The following is a 14,846-nucleotide window of genomic DNA, read 5'->3' on the forward strand; positions in this document are numbered from 1 at the left end:
CTCATGAGGAAGCCAGATTCATTTAACAACTATGTTACTAACTTAACAATTGTAGTGATTCATTTAACAACTGTGACAAGCAAGGTTGTAAAACGGGACAAAACTCAATAACTGTTGCTTAGCAACAGAGGTTTTGGGTTCAGTTGTGGCCATAAGTCAAGGACTACCTAGAGTAACCATGTGACACTTCCCAAATTTTCATATAGTGCCCTTTAAAACACTTGAGACTATAAATTGACACCTTGCTGAGACACCTGGATAGATTTAAGTTCAACCTCTCTCTAGTATAGCCACCCAGAATCACCTTGTAAATGGGCAAAGTATAAATTTATATAAATCATAATCTTATTTGTATAAAGACAAAACTAATGGAAAGCAGATTGTACTTTCAGTCAGAAAGATGGTTGTGTAATGCTAAGTGATGGTTGTATCTCCTACTATCTTGTAATTTTTTTATTCCTATGTTTTTAACTTCATGTTTTATCAGGTATTTTAATGTTTATGTATTGTATACCGTCCAAAGTCATGTTTTGTTAAATAAAGTTATATTTATTTTTCTCTTCAGGGTTTGCTCATTATAACTACAGTAATCCCCAACTTACGACCATTTGTTAGCAACTATTCAAATTTACAATGGCACTGGAAAAGTGGCTTACAACCAGTCCTTACACTTACAACCTTTGCAGCATCTCCATGGTTAAATGAACAAAATGTGGGCGCTTGGTAACCACCAGGTGCAGTGTCCTGTGGCCATGTGATCTCTATTTGAAATCTTCCCACCTGGCCTCCAACAAAGTCAATGGGGGAAGCCAGATTCTGTACTTCCTGAGTAGTAACAAACAACAATCATCAAAGCAGATTCATGGAACTTGAAAAGATGATGAAACTTGCATAGATGTGCCCACACACTAGCTAAAACAGTAGTTGTTAAGCAACAATAGACCAATAGAAGAATACAGATTCAAAGACCCAAGTTCTGACTACCACAACATGGCTGCTAAGGCAGTCTTCCCAAGCTGAATACAATCTAAATGTTAGAATTCTCAGGACAGGCAATGTTGGCTATTCTGAAGGTTAAAGTCTACATGCCTGGAGGGCATGCTGGTTGTTGGAAGGTTGTACTAATGCCTACATATCAAGGCTAGGTTTACCTAGCCATTTTTCATTGCGATACACATCATTGTTAGTAACATTTTGCAGAGGACAGCCCCTGATTAAACATATAAATTGGAAACAACACATTCAAAATACACTGGGAACTCTACTACTAGCTGTTGCACTGTTACAGACAGAAACCGCAGAGAAAGATCAGGAGGAGAATCTGCTGAGTAACAATTTGTAAGAGACTTTTTCTCCCATGATCTTTTTAAAGGATGTTGCATTCGTGTTTAAGTGGCTTGAATGTTTTGCTTGATTATGACAGACTTTTTCTAAAAGAGCCAGTCTGAATAACTCAACCTGTATTTTTTCTTAGACAAAAATAAGCGCATAATCTCCCCAAATATGTGCATAATGCATTGTGTATGCCTGCTATATGCTGTAATGCAAAATACATTACATATCTGATTAATTTGATCGAAATTCATGAAGTATTCAGGATAATGGACAATCTATTTAATTTTGGACTCAGATTTGACTCAATTAAAAATATTTCTTTTCTAATGTGTCACAAAACTGCACGTTACAGACATTTTTTCAATTAAATTACAATCATTAATATCCATTTATATTTAATAAATTCCAAACTAAAGTTTTTTTAATACTTTTAATAAAATGGATTCAAACATCCTTTCTATGATCCTTTTTTTAATAACAATAAATCCATTGCATGTTCATGGAAGACAGAATAAGGGACTTTAACATATTTCTGTGTTGCCTTTCAGAATAGTTTACAATAAGTCATGAAGCTACAAGGAAGCTTTTCAAACTACATAACACGAAAGTGACAACTTTTGGAACATCCAGTGGTAATGGCTGCTAATTTGGAAGGCCTTGTGGAAAGCTTAAACCGGTTATGGATTTATTGGCTGTTATTAAGCACTGCAAATAGATTTCCCTTTGGTTAGAAAAATGGAATGAGCATCAGATTCTGAGAATAAAACAAGCAAAGGAAAGCCATGTATATGCTCAACTTTTAGCTTTCCAAAAATATTTGACCACAGTTCAGAAAGTTTCAAGTCAATACTTATGCCTGGATTTTATTACAGAGGAACACCTTTTTTTATTGTTATTTCTTCTCTCCTGTTAGGATTAAACAATGGAAGATGAGTTCTTTCCTGCAATGTAGGTTTTGATATTGATCCTGATTAGCAAATATGTTTCGCCCAGAGAGAGCGCTGAGATATGTAAAATTGCCTCAAATACTACATAGAATCTCTCCCTCCCTCCCTCTCTCCCTCCTCATGGATGGACGAACATACAGATAGATAGATACAAACTATAAATTCATATTTGGGAGAGAGTGGTTCTGTGTCCCTTGAAAAATTTGGTCAGAAAGTCATTGCTAAACCCAATGGTTCTGGACAATTTTCATCCAGTCTTTAACCTTCCCTGTTTAGATCAGTTTGTTGAGAACTAGTCACATAAATCCAGGGGGTTCTGGGAGAAATAAATTATGTGGGCATATTGCAGTTGGATTTCAAGCCCGGATACAAAATTGAGATAACACTGATCAAGTCTATGCATATTAATAGTAGGGGGGGGAGGGGGAAATCATGGATGGATGGATGGATGGATGGATGGATGGATACAAATGGACGAGAGAAAGGTAGAATGTTTATTTAAAAAATTTCCACAGAGTAAAAACAATACAAAATTTTAAGAGAAGCAAAATAGAGAAAAGTTGTAGAAAAGTGAAAAAAGAAGGAAAAATAACAGTAAAGAAGTGACTTCCAATCTTAGTCGCAGTCACAATTACATTTAAATTAACATCTCTTTATGGCTCCATTAAAGTTTCTTTCCATTATCAGAAAAAAAATACTAAATATACAAGTATATATTCAAGAGAGATATATAAAGGGGAAAACATAGTTAAGATAGACCAGCGAAGGTAAGGGAATAAGGAATGATACTAAATTATATTTGGGTTTACGAAAATACCATCCCAAGAAAACATAAACTGGGATTTGAAAGAAACATCTATAACAACAGAAAAAGAAAGGGAGAGAGGAGGAGAGAATGAAAGGAAGAGGAGGGAAGGAAGAAAGAGGTAAGGAGAGGAGGGTAGAAGGGAGTGAAAGAGAAGAGGGGGTAGGAAGGGGAAGTGGAGGAGTAGGAATAGGGGAGATGTAAGGGAAGAAGAAAGGGGAAGGGGAGGAAGGAAGAAAGTAGACAAGGGAAGGAGGGGGAAAAGAAAGGGAAAATAAGGTTGTGTTACAACAGGTGGAAGGGATGGTAAATAAAGCAATTCAAATTGTATATTATAACCTATTAAATGGAATAACAAATGTATAAGAATGACAAATGTAAAGAGAAATCTAAGAGAATAAAAAATATTTTTTTAAAAAAAAGTTTCTTTCCATTATCTATCCTTTTCAATTATCAAATCCATAAATCATCAGTTCATTTTTTTCTCAGCAAAAACTCCACAAAGTCACTAATAAATGCAGTAACTGAATCTTCTCTAAGGAAATTTGGGGTGAGAGCTTTCCTAGGACATTAATCAAATACAGAACCAACCTAGAATTAAGAAGAAATTTCCTGACATTTAGAATAAGAAATCAGTGGAAAAACTTTTCTCCAGAAGATATGGGTGCTCTAATACTGGAAGTTTCTAAGAAGGGAATGGACAACCACTTGTCTGAAAAGGTATTGGATTTCCTGCTTGGAACAGAAGACCTCCAAGGTCCTTCCAACTCTATTATTCTGGTAATGTTCTGTTAAACACTAATTTTTCCATCTTTGCTCCTGTCATATTCACCAACCATTCATTACTAGCACAAGTTTGCTGAGGACCTCTGGTGGAGCTAAGATGGATGTGATCTGATCATCCTGAGTCTTCATTTTTTGATTTCTCTGCAACTTTCAATGTCATTAATCAAGATATTCTAGACAGACAAAGCTCTCTATAGGCTGGCCAGTCAATTCCTTGGGATCTAATTCATTTTACATTGTCAACAGGAAAAGGCGGAAACAATGTATGCATTGCCTTGAGTTAATAAATATTACAATTTATCTGATTCATGGTAACTGATGCATACAGGAATTTGACTTAAAACGTAATAGTGACTGCCCATTATGGTTGCAAGTTGTGACAATTATTAAGGGATTGATGTGATTGCCTTGCTTAATGACCCCATCCTTGCCCTCCCAGTTGTTATGTGATTGTGCAGATCATTAAACGAAACACAGTGTCTTGATGGAGACCCTGGGAGACCAAATGTAGGCCCAGGCCCTCACTCCAGCATCTCCCCAGTGCACACATGTTCCCAAGTCTTCCCTACCCCATAAGGCACTGCTTGTTGAGTCCTCACTCTTGCTGAGTCCTTCCAGACTTGGGGCCTCATCCTTCTGGATCCTACATCCTCCTCCCCATCCTGTCATCAGTCCACTTATCTTTTCCATAAATCTCCTTCAAGAAGCAGCCATTTTGCCATGCAACACAGAGGCCTTATGTCACCATCCCAGATGTGATATTTTGGGAACAGCCAAAATAGTGGCTGTTCCAAAATGGTACTCACTTCTGGTATGGTACCATGCTGGCTTCGTATTTTGTATAAGGAAGTCAAGGGGATGAAACAACTGGCTCTTTTTCTTGAACACCATCTCTGAAGATCCAGAGAAGTTTTTTCCTCCAATATTCTCAGAATGTTTTAGTGAAAAGGTGTATACAATAATCCCAAGATCACCTTAATTCAGGAACTTCATCATCTAAGTATATCCCAAAAGGAGCAAAACCATGGTGCCGTTGTTTAAAGACATGAGATAAGACTTGTTATCTTTTTGCTATAAATAAACCTCGGATAAATCATTAAGTTTATAAATGCGGGTTTGAGAAGAATTAGTCATTGACCTAAAAATGCTTCTTGCTAGATCTTAATGACTACCTCCCTTAGAGTGTTTTTTTTTTAAAAAAGCCACATCCTGATAGAAAAAAACAAAAGTAGATCATACAAAAAATGGGTAACATAAAATGGAAAAACAAAATAAAACACCAAACTCTGGCAGCTCAAACCAAAATCAAATTGTAGGAAATATAACTGGCACACAATGTTCTTCTTATATAGGTTTCAGATTTTTTTTTTTAAAGACAGATGAGTGAAACTTGGTAACTATGATCCCCATGAAACAAACCGCATCTTTAACAGAAGGAAAATCTAAAAATACTACTTTTCTTAATTTAGCAAGAAGTAGATAAACATTCTAAGTGGCTCACATAAAAGTCAATAATTGTTAAGATCTCCAGCTTTGTCAAAGAATCACACCATTCTCTTTCTCAATTTCTCTCACTTTCCCAAATATGCCCATTATTTAAAAAAATATTTTTTTAAATAAACCAATCTTGGGAATCTTCCAAGTCACACAATATTGTTTGTGATAACACCAGAATCCTTCATAGGATCTTACCAGGATTTCCCAGCTAACATAGTGGAAAAGCTGTAAGATTTGGATATTTCAAGGTGATTTGGAGAGAGAGGCATTTGGGCCACCACATGAAACCACACAGTGGCCTTCAGGATCTAAAACTATTATTGACTCTTAGGTTAAAGTAATAATGCAATGAAAAGATGGAAGGCAGGTCATCGTTATGATTGTTCCCACACTTTGGGGCTAGGCTTCCCTGGCTTAGCCATTTGGGCTTGGTGTTCAACCATTTCCATTTCTTGTTGGTCATTCTTGAACAATTAGTCCTTGTTATGCCTATTAATTCTGCTTTATGGATGGAGTACTATTGCAGGATGCCTCTTTCAATATTTAAATATCTTTATTATATACGCACAGAACATTTTGATATTAAAATGGGGGTATTAAAAATGCAAACAAATAGTAATGCAGAGGAACATGAAGTCATGTGTACATGTCAGATTTTAAGAACTGCACCTGGCATTTTGTTCTCCTCTCTAGCACATCACTGATTTCTTCCACAATCTTTGGAGTCATATACATATGTACATTTATTAAAGAGTATTTATTTATTAAAGAGTAGAGTGGAATAACACTAGGCATTGGCCTAGCAGATAAGACGCTGGGCTTGTTGACTAGAAAGTTGGCAGTTTGAGACCAAACACCGTGTGCAGGGTGAACTCCTGTCCTTGTCTCAGCTCCTGCCCCCCCCACTAGCAGTTTGAAAGCATAGAAATGCAAGTAGATTAATAGGTAGCAATAGCAATAGCAATAGCAGATTTTTATATACCGCTTCATAGGGCTTTCAGCCCTCTCTAAGCGGTTTACAGAGTCAGCATATTGCCCCCAACAACAATCCGGGTCCTCATTTTACCCACCTCGGAAGGATGGAAGGCTGCGTCAACCCTGAGCCGGTGAGATTTGAACCGCTGAACTGCTGATCTAGCAGTCAGCTGAAGTGGCCTGCAGTACTGCACTCTACCCACTGCGCCACCACGGCTCTAAGGTACCACTTTGGTGGGAAGGTAACAGCGCTCATGTGCCTTGGCATATAGACATGTAGGGCACCTGACCACAGAAGGCAGCCCTGGCTTTCTTGGCTAAGAAACAGATGCATTCCACACCCAAGAGTCAGACATGACTGCCAGGGGAAACCGTTACCTTCTCTTTAGAAAAAGGGTAGTCCTTGACTTATGACTACAACTGAGCCCAAAGCTTCTATTGCAAAGTGAGACAGTTGTTTTGTCCCATTTTATGACCTTTCTTGCCATAGCTGTTAAGTGAATCACTGCAGTTGTAAATTACAGGTCACAAAAGTTCATAAAAATGGACCATTTGCCAAGCATCAAAAATTTGATCCTGTGACTATGGAGATGCTGCAACAGTCATATGAAAAATAGTCATACTTTTTTCAATGCTGATGTAACCTTCAATGGTCATTAAATGGTTATAAATCAAGGACTACCTGCAGGTTAAGAAAGCCCGTTTGATGTAATGGCTAAAACAATAAGCTACCAACAGGGAGATCGTGAGTTCTAGTCCCATCTTTGGTGTGAGGTCAACTGAGTGGACCTTGGACCTGTCACATCCTCTCATCCCTAGGAAGGGCAAACTACTAACAAATTATTGCCATGAAAACTGCAGGAACTAGTCCAGTTAACAATTATTTGAAAGGACACACACAGACACATACACAAGCATGACCATAGGATCCAGTACTTTGAAGCAATGGTGACCATTATTACTGAACGTAATAATAATGTTAATGATAGTCCATCAGATATTGATTGTATCTTCTTTTGGAAATACAGATGCAGAGTAATAAACATATTAACTACTGTGGCTTGGTTAGTGTATGATTAGATGAGAGTGAGACATAAGGTTTTACACTTGGGCAGGAAAATGTACAAGTACAGATGGGGTGAAACCTGGCTCAAAAGCAGTAACTGGGAGAGGGATCTTGCAGTCCTAATGGACATTCACTTAAATATGAGCCAGTAGTGTGAGGCAGAAGCCAAAAAACCTAATGCAACCCCCCCAACCTCCTCCAACGAACAATCCTCTGCTTTCTTCAGCTCGGACGGTGCCGGGACACCCAAGCTGCTGTCGGCAGCGGCGGGGGCCACCTGAGTGGCCATGATCCCCCCTCCCAAGCCAGCCAGCCCACCCACCCCCCACCTGACCTACTCCCCGTGTCTCACGTCTATGGTGGACACAGCGCCAGCCAGCCCACCCACCCCCCACCTGACCTACTCCCCATGTCTCACGTCTATGGTGGACACAGCGCCGGAGGGGCCAAAAGCCTCTTTCTTTGCCTGCTATGTCCGACATGCCTCACCAGCAATAAACCTCACTGCACGTCACTGCAGCAAAGACCCGAAAATCAGTGGCTGGCAGGAGGCACATGCACATGCACGGTAAAGCTGAGCTAAGGCGATGGCTCGCTTGCCCACAGAGAGAGCTCTCCATGTCACCTGTAGCACACATGCCATAGATTCGTCATCACGGGTATAAACTATTGTTGGGATAGTAAGTATTAGTTTAAAGAACCTCTATGTGGACACGGCATTTTCTTCTACTGTTATTAATTCTGCACTGGCTTATCAAAGGAACTATTGCAGGTAGTTGACATATGACAGTGATTAAGCTTAGCAATTATAGTTGTCGTGACAATCATAAAGCACATTGGACACATTTTTTGACTTTTGCAGCAGTTGTTAAGCAAATACATCTGTTATTAAAGAAACATACTTGGCTCCATTGGTAAAACTATTGACAAAACTGTCATAAATTATGGTAAAATGACCGCAAGGCACTGCGTATGGCTGAAACACAAGTTGGTGGCTGAGCATCCTAAATGCAGAGGGAATAGTGTAAATTTGAAAGCAGGTCTTAAGTCCCTTTTGGAGTGTCCATTGTAACTTTGAATAGTCACTTAGCAAACAGTCATAATTCAAGGCCTGCCTGTCTTTCAATTTCAACCTGAATACAGGTGTGAAACATGTATCGGTGCATATACAGGTGAAACTCGAAAAATTAGACTATTGCGCAAAAGTTCATTTATTTCAGTAATGCAACTTAAAAGGTGAAACAAATATATGAGATAGACTCATTACATGCAAAGCAAGATAATTCAAGCTGTGATTTGTCATAATTGTGTTGATTATGACTTACAGCCCATGAAAATGACAGTTAGTCTTACCTGAACTGTTTTTTTAGGAGGTTTTGCAGGATTAGCCAGGATTGGGTATTGTGATGTCCAATTGGCCTCGAGACAGAGTTAAAATTGAAGCCACGCCTCTGTGCTCCTTGCTTCTGGTTCCCAGTTTTAACGAGTCAAGACTACTGCAAAACATCTGAAAACAAGTCATAAAGAAACACATCCTACCCCCTGAATTCCCCAACCCCTAGACCAATGCTAGGGTGAGAACCTGGCTAATCCTGCAAACCTCCTAAAACAACAGTTCAGGTAAGACCAATTGTTATTTTCCGGAGGAATTTTGCAGGATTAGCCAGGATTGGGAGATACCCAAGTTAACGTCCCTCAGGGGTAGCATCATTGGTCCTCGGCTCCTCATGCGCTACCACCTGTTGTAACACCCTATGACCAAACACCCCATCAGCCGATGCAAACGCATCTAACCTGTAGTGTCTGATAGAGAGATGGGAACACCCACGTAGCAGCCCTGCAAATCCCCACAATAGGTGCCTGTGTGGCCCAGGCGGCGAGGTAGCCGCACTCATGATGGAGTGTGCTGTGATGCCCTTGGCCACCGGAAGGTGTTGAACCTCATAGGCCAATGCGATGGCCAGTTTGATCCACCTCCCTATAGCCGAGGAGGACACCCTCTTCCCCAGGGAAATGAAGGAAACAAAGAGCGCCTCAGATTTCCTGAGGCTCTCCGTGCGCCTCAGGTAAATGTGCAAGGCACGCCTGACATCCAGGTGCAAAAGGCACTCCCTATCATGAGATGGTTCCGAACAAAAATCCGGTAATACCACCTCCTGTGATCTGTGGAAAAGGGAATTAACTTTGGGAATAAAAGTTGGATCCAGTCACAGGATGACCCGATTATTGTGGAATGTACAACAACTGGGACAATGCCCCCAGTTCGGAGATGCAACGGGCTGAGGTGACCGCCACAAGGAACATTACCTTAAGGATTATGAACTTCAGGTCAACCGTCCTCAGAGGTTCGAATGGTGCTCCTGTCATTGCTTGGAGAACTGTAGTGAGGCTCCATGTTGGAAACTTGTGGATTACCAGGGGACGGAGATTCCCTGCACCCTTCAGGAACCACTTAAGTAATGGAACCTGGGAAAGTGGAAGGATCCTCTCTCCCCAAACAATCGTGGAGAGGGCTGCCACCTTCCTCCTGAGGGTGCCATGTGAGAGCCCCCTATCCAATCCATCTTGGAAGAACTCCAAGACATGCGGTACCAAAGCCTTGTGGGGATTCGCTCCTGAAACCCAGCACCACTCTGCAAAGACCCGCCAGATGGAATCATAAATCCTGGTGGTGGAACCCTTGCGTGAAGCCTCAATTGTGGAGATCACTCTCTGTGAAAGCTGGGCGCCCCTCAGGCACTCCTGCTCAATCTCCACATGGCTAGCTGCAGCCACTGTGGTTCGGGATGCACCAGGTTCCCCTGTCTGAGGTCCACATCCCTCCCCAGGATCCTCCATGGGTGTGACACTGACAGGCACATTAGGTCCGCAAACCATGCCCAGCGCGGCCAGTAGGACACCACTAAGATGAGCTCCGCCCTCTCTGATATCACTTTCCAAACTACCCTAGAGAGAAGGGGAGGGGGAGGGAAGGCATAGAGCAGGCCCTCCAGCCATGGAATCTGAAGCGCATTGACTCCCTCCGTCCCCCAAGTCAGGAACCGAGAGAAGAACCGATCCACCTGAGCATTCTGCAGTGTGGCAAACAGGTCCACCTCCGGATGGCGAAACCTGGAGCAGATGGCCTGGAACAATTTCGGAGAAAGGCTCCACTCCCCGTGGTCGACCGGGGCCCGACTGAGCCAGTCGGCTTGATGGTTATTCACTCCTCTGATGTGCTCCACCCTGAGCGATTGAAGATGCCTCTCCGCCCAGGTGCCAAGTGCCATCACCTCAGTTCAAAGAGCCCTGGAGTGTGTTGACATGTTGAATGTTGAATGTTGATTTTATTTATATGCCGCCCTTTTCCCCCGAAGGGGACTCAGGGCAGCTCACAACTCAACCCAGGGAAGGGGGGGATACAGAAAAAATAAAAAACGACACAAAACAATACATGGTTTAAAACACACAGCAGTCATACCATTCGAGACGGGGGCAACGGTTCTTTAGCCCCAGGCCTGTCGGAACAGCCAGGTTTTAAGGGCTTTGCGGAAGGCCTGGAGGGTGGTGAGGGTTTGAATCTCCACGGGGAGTTCATTCCAGAGGCTCGGAGCAGCCACAGAGAAGGCTCTCCTCCGGGTAGTCACCAGTCGACACTGGCCGGCGGATGGAATTTGGAGGAGGCCTAATCTGTGGGATCTAATCGGTCGAGTGGAGGTAATTGGCAGCAGGCGGTCTCTCAAGTACCCAGGTCCAATACCATGAAGGGCTTTATAAGTGACGACTAGCGCCTTGAAGCGTATCCGGAGACCAATAGGCAGCCAGTGCAGCTCGCGGAGGATAGGTGTTACATGGGTGAACCGAGGTGCACCCACGATCGCTTGCGCGGCTGCATTCTGGACAAGCTGGAGTCGCCGAATGCTCTTCAAGGGCTGCCCCATGTAGAGCACGTTGCAGTAGTCCAGTCTAGAGGTCACAAGGGCGCAAGTGACTGTTGTGAGGGCCTCCCGGTTCAGGTAGGGATGCAACTGGTGCACCAGGCGAACCTGGGCAAATGCCCCCCTGGTCACAGCTGACAAGTGATGTTCGAAAGTCAGCTGTGGGTCCAGGAGGACTCCCAAATTGTGAACCCTGTCTGAGGGGCATACTGTTTGACCCCCCAGCCTGAGAGATGGAACACTTGGCCAATTAGTAGGAGGGAAACACACCAGCCACTCGGTCTTATCTGGATTGAGAACAAGCTTGTTAACCCCCATCCAGTCCCTAACAGCCTCGAGGCCTTGGCACATCACGTCAATTGCTTCACTGAGTTGGCACGGGGTGGACAGATACAGCTGCGTATCGTCCGCATACTGATGGTATTTTATCCTGTGCCGTCGAATGATCTCACTCAGCAGCTTCATGTAGATATTAAACAGGAGGGAGGACAGGACCGAACCCTGCAGCACCCCATAAGTCAGGGGCCTAGGGGTCGATCTCTGCCCTCCGTCCAACACTGACTGCGACCTGTCCGAGAGGTAAGAGGAGAACCACCGTAGGACAGTGCCTCCCACCCCCACCTCCCGCCATCATCGCAGAAGGATACCATGGTCGATGGTATCGAAAGCCACTGAGAGGTCAAGGAGCACTAGGACGGAGGCATAACCTCCATCCCTGGTTCTCCAGAGATCATCGATCAATGCAACCAAAGCGGTTTCCGTGCTGTAGCCAGGCCTAAATCCCGACTGGAAGGGATCTAGATAATTGGTTTCCTCCAAGGACTGCCGGAGCTGAAAGGCTACCACCTTCTCAACAACCTTCCCCACAAAGGGGAGGTTGGAGACTGGACGATAGTTGTTTAAAATGGCTGGATCCAAAGATGGCTTCTTCAGAAGGGGTCTCACCACCGCCGCCTTTAGAGCAGGGGGAAAGAACCCCTCCCGAAGGGAGGCGGTTACAACCGCCTGGATCCAGCCCCGTGTCACCTCCCTGCTGTTAGCGACTAGCCAGGAGGGGCACGGGTCCAGTACACATGTGGAGGCACTTACAGTTCCCATGGCCTTGTCCATATCCTCAGGGGTAACAGCTTGAAAATCAATCCAGTGATGTCCTGCCAGATTCTCTCCTGGTGCCTCAGCTGGCTCTGCGCAATTGGAGTCCAGGTCCGCCCGAAGCCGAGCAACTTTATCTGTGAGGAGTTGGACGTAATCCTCAGCTCTGCCTTGCAAAGGATCGCTCGTATCCCTCCTATTTAGGAGGGAACGAGTTATCCTGAACAAGGCAGCTGGGTGTGACTCAGCAGAAGCAATCAGAGAGGCAATGTGTGTTCTTTTAGTCGTCCTAATTGTCCAGAGGTAAGCTCTGATGCTGGATGTTAAAAGTGCTCGGTCTGACTCAGACTTACTAGATCTCCATCGTTGCTCTAGGTGTCTCTTTCGGTGCTTCATCTCCCAGAGTTCCTCAGTAAACCAAGGAGCCCTCCTGGATCCACTGCCTCGGATCGGCTGTAAAGGCGCAATCCGGTTAAGAGCCCCTGCCGCTGCTGAATTCCAAGCAGTAACCAGAGTCTCCGGACCTTCGCCATCACATTGTTGGTCAGCACTGTTCCCTCTAAGGTGCGCGCCTGCGCGGCCGCACACCTTGCAAGAAAGCCCCGCGCAGAGTTTCTATCTGCCACGCAGAGAAACTCTGTAAAGGAAACGTTTTGCAGGCGGCCGGCTACAACTGGATCCGGCAGTGCTGTTGCCTGTTGGAGGAGGAGGAGGCGAACCAGCCTGCCACCACCGGCCACAGCCAGCCCCGCCGCTCTTCCCACCCCCTTCCCAACCCCACAGTCCAGCGGACGCAGAAGAAGCAGCCCCGGGGCTCCGCTGCCATCCCAGGGGAGGGAAATCGTGTTGGACCAGCAATGGCTGCAACAGTGAGGAGTTAGGAAGTGGGGGATGCAAATGCCCAGCTGTCCGCAAGGCATAGAAATCCTCCCATTCCCCCCAATCCTGTCAGAGCTGAAGAAGCTCTGTGCAAAAAACCCCTTTGTTCCCATCTTGCCTGAGCTCAAAACCGCAGCCTTTAAACGAGGCTCAGCGTAACGCGGAGGAAGGAAGACGTTTCCTTCTGGGGAAAGAGCTGGAGGCCGGGAGAAAGAGCCAAACGCGGACCCTGGCTATCTCCCACCACCACCTCCTCGCTTCCAGGAACTCCCCGCAACCCCCCGCCCCACAAGAGAGACATCAGCGCCACCCCGAGGGACACGCAGCGGCATCGTCTCCCCCCGCACCCGAATAGGGACTCCCAAGTTTTCTAACATTATCTGTTTCTTCTGTTTTTCAATGCAATCAGAGACAAAAATGTTATGTCTGAAATTAAAACACAAGAAGATTGGTATAACTTCAGAATATAGGAGAAATATAAGCTTATTTACTAGATATTCAGGAATAAAACCAACCTTATGAATAGCTTTCACACAGGAAAAAATATTTCAGAATGCAGAAATGAAGAAGCTGGAGACTTGCTTTGCAACATATTTTACGCACCAATTAGGAAATTTTAATTTTAAAAAACTTAAGAGAAAAAAATACCCCTCACAATAACCCATATTCTTAGAGACTTTCATTTTGGATCTACAATACATGAGGGTGCCTTAGCACCTTGGAGCCATACAGTGGTAGGAAGGGACTGTGATAATAGTTGAATTCTATTTTAATCCACTCACACTTTATAATTCTATGCCTAATGTTAATCTTTATTTATTCTCAATAACACATTAAAACCTTTAAAATGCTTTTGTATGAAATCATGCTAGAAAGAATCATGTGTCTCTAACAATTTTATTGAAATTATAAAACAGGCAGTGACATTTTAATAATTTGAGACACAGTTTACAGAAAGCAAAATTGATTGGGGTTATTATAATTCCCCATTTGTTACCAGAGTTTACTTCTGCCAAAAACAGGAGGAAGCCCTAGGAAGGGCTATTTTACACATTCCTTGAGGGGCTTAATAGTTAAGGCGCTGGACTAGGATTTAAGAGACCTGGTTCAAAACTACCCTCAAGACACAGCCACTTTTTTTCCACAGGAAGGGGGAGTTGAGCTGGTGCTCTGCAGATTTTGATTTTAGAAAAAGAAAATAAAGGCTTCTTGGTCCACATGGACCGGAAAGTCAAAATCCAGAAAATTAACCTTGTTTAGGAAAGTTTTGCACTGATGGAAAAATAGTGTTTTCCAGTGAAAGTTTTTTCCCTACTTTTCCTTGTTTGCTTTTTTGGCCTCTATTCCTTCTCTCCTCTCCTCTCCTCTTTTCTTTCTTCCTTTTTTCTTTCCTTCCTTCCTTCTTTCTTCCTTTCCTCTTTCTCTCTCTTTCTTTTTTCTGCCTCTTTTTCTTATACTCCCACCCTCCACTCCCCTTTCTTTTTCTCTTTCTCCTCTTTCCTTTTTTGTCTCTCCCTCTGTCTCTGTCTCTCTCTCCCTCTCCCTTC

The sequence above is a fragment of the Thamnophis sirtalis genome, unplaced genomic scaffold, assembly GCF_051295495.1.
Source record: "Thamnophis sirtalis isolate CommonGarterSnake01/CBP01778 unplaced genomic scaffold, rThaSir2_p1.2 scaffold_4, whole genome shotgun sequence".
Lineage (NCBI taxonomy): Eukaryota > Metazoa > Chordata > Lepidosauria > Squamata > Natricidae > Thamnophis > Thamnophis sirtalis.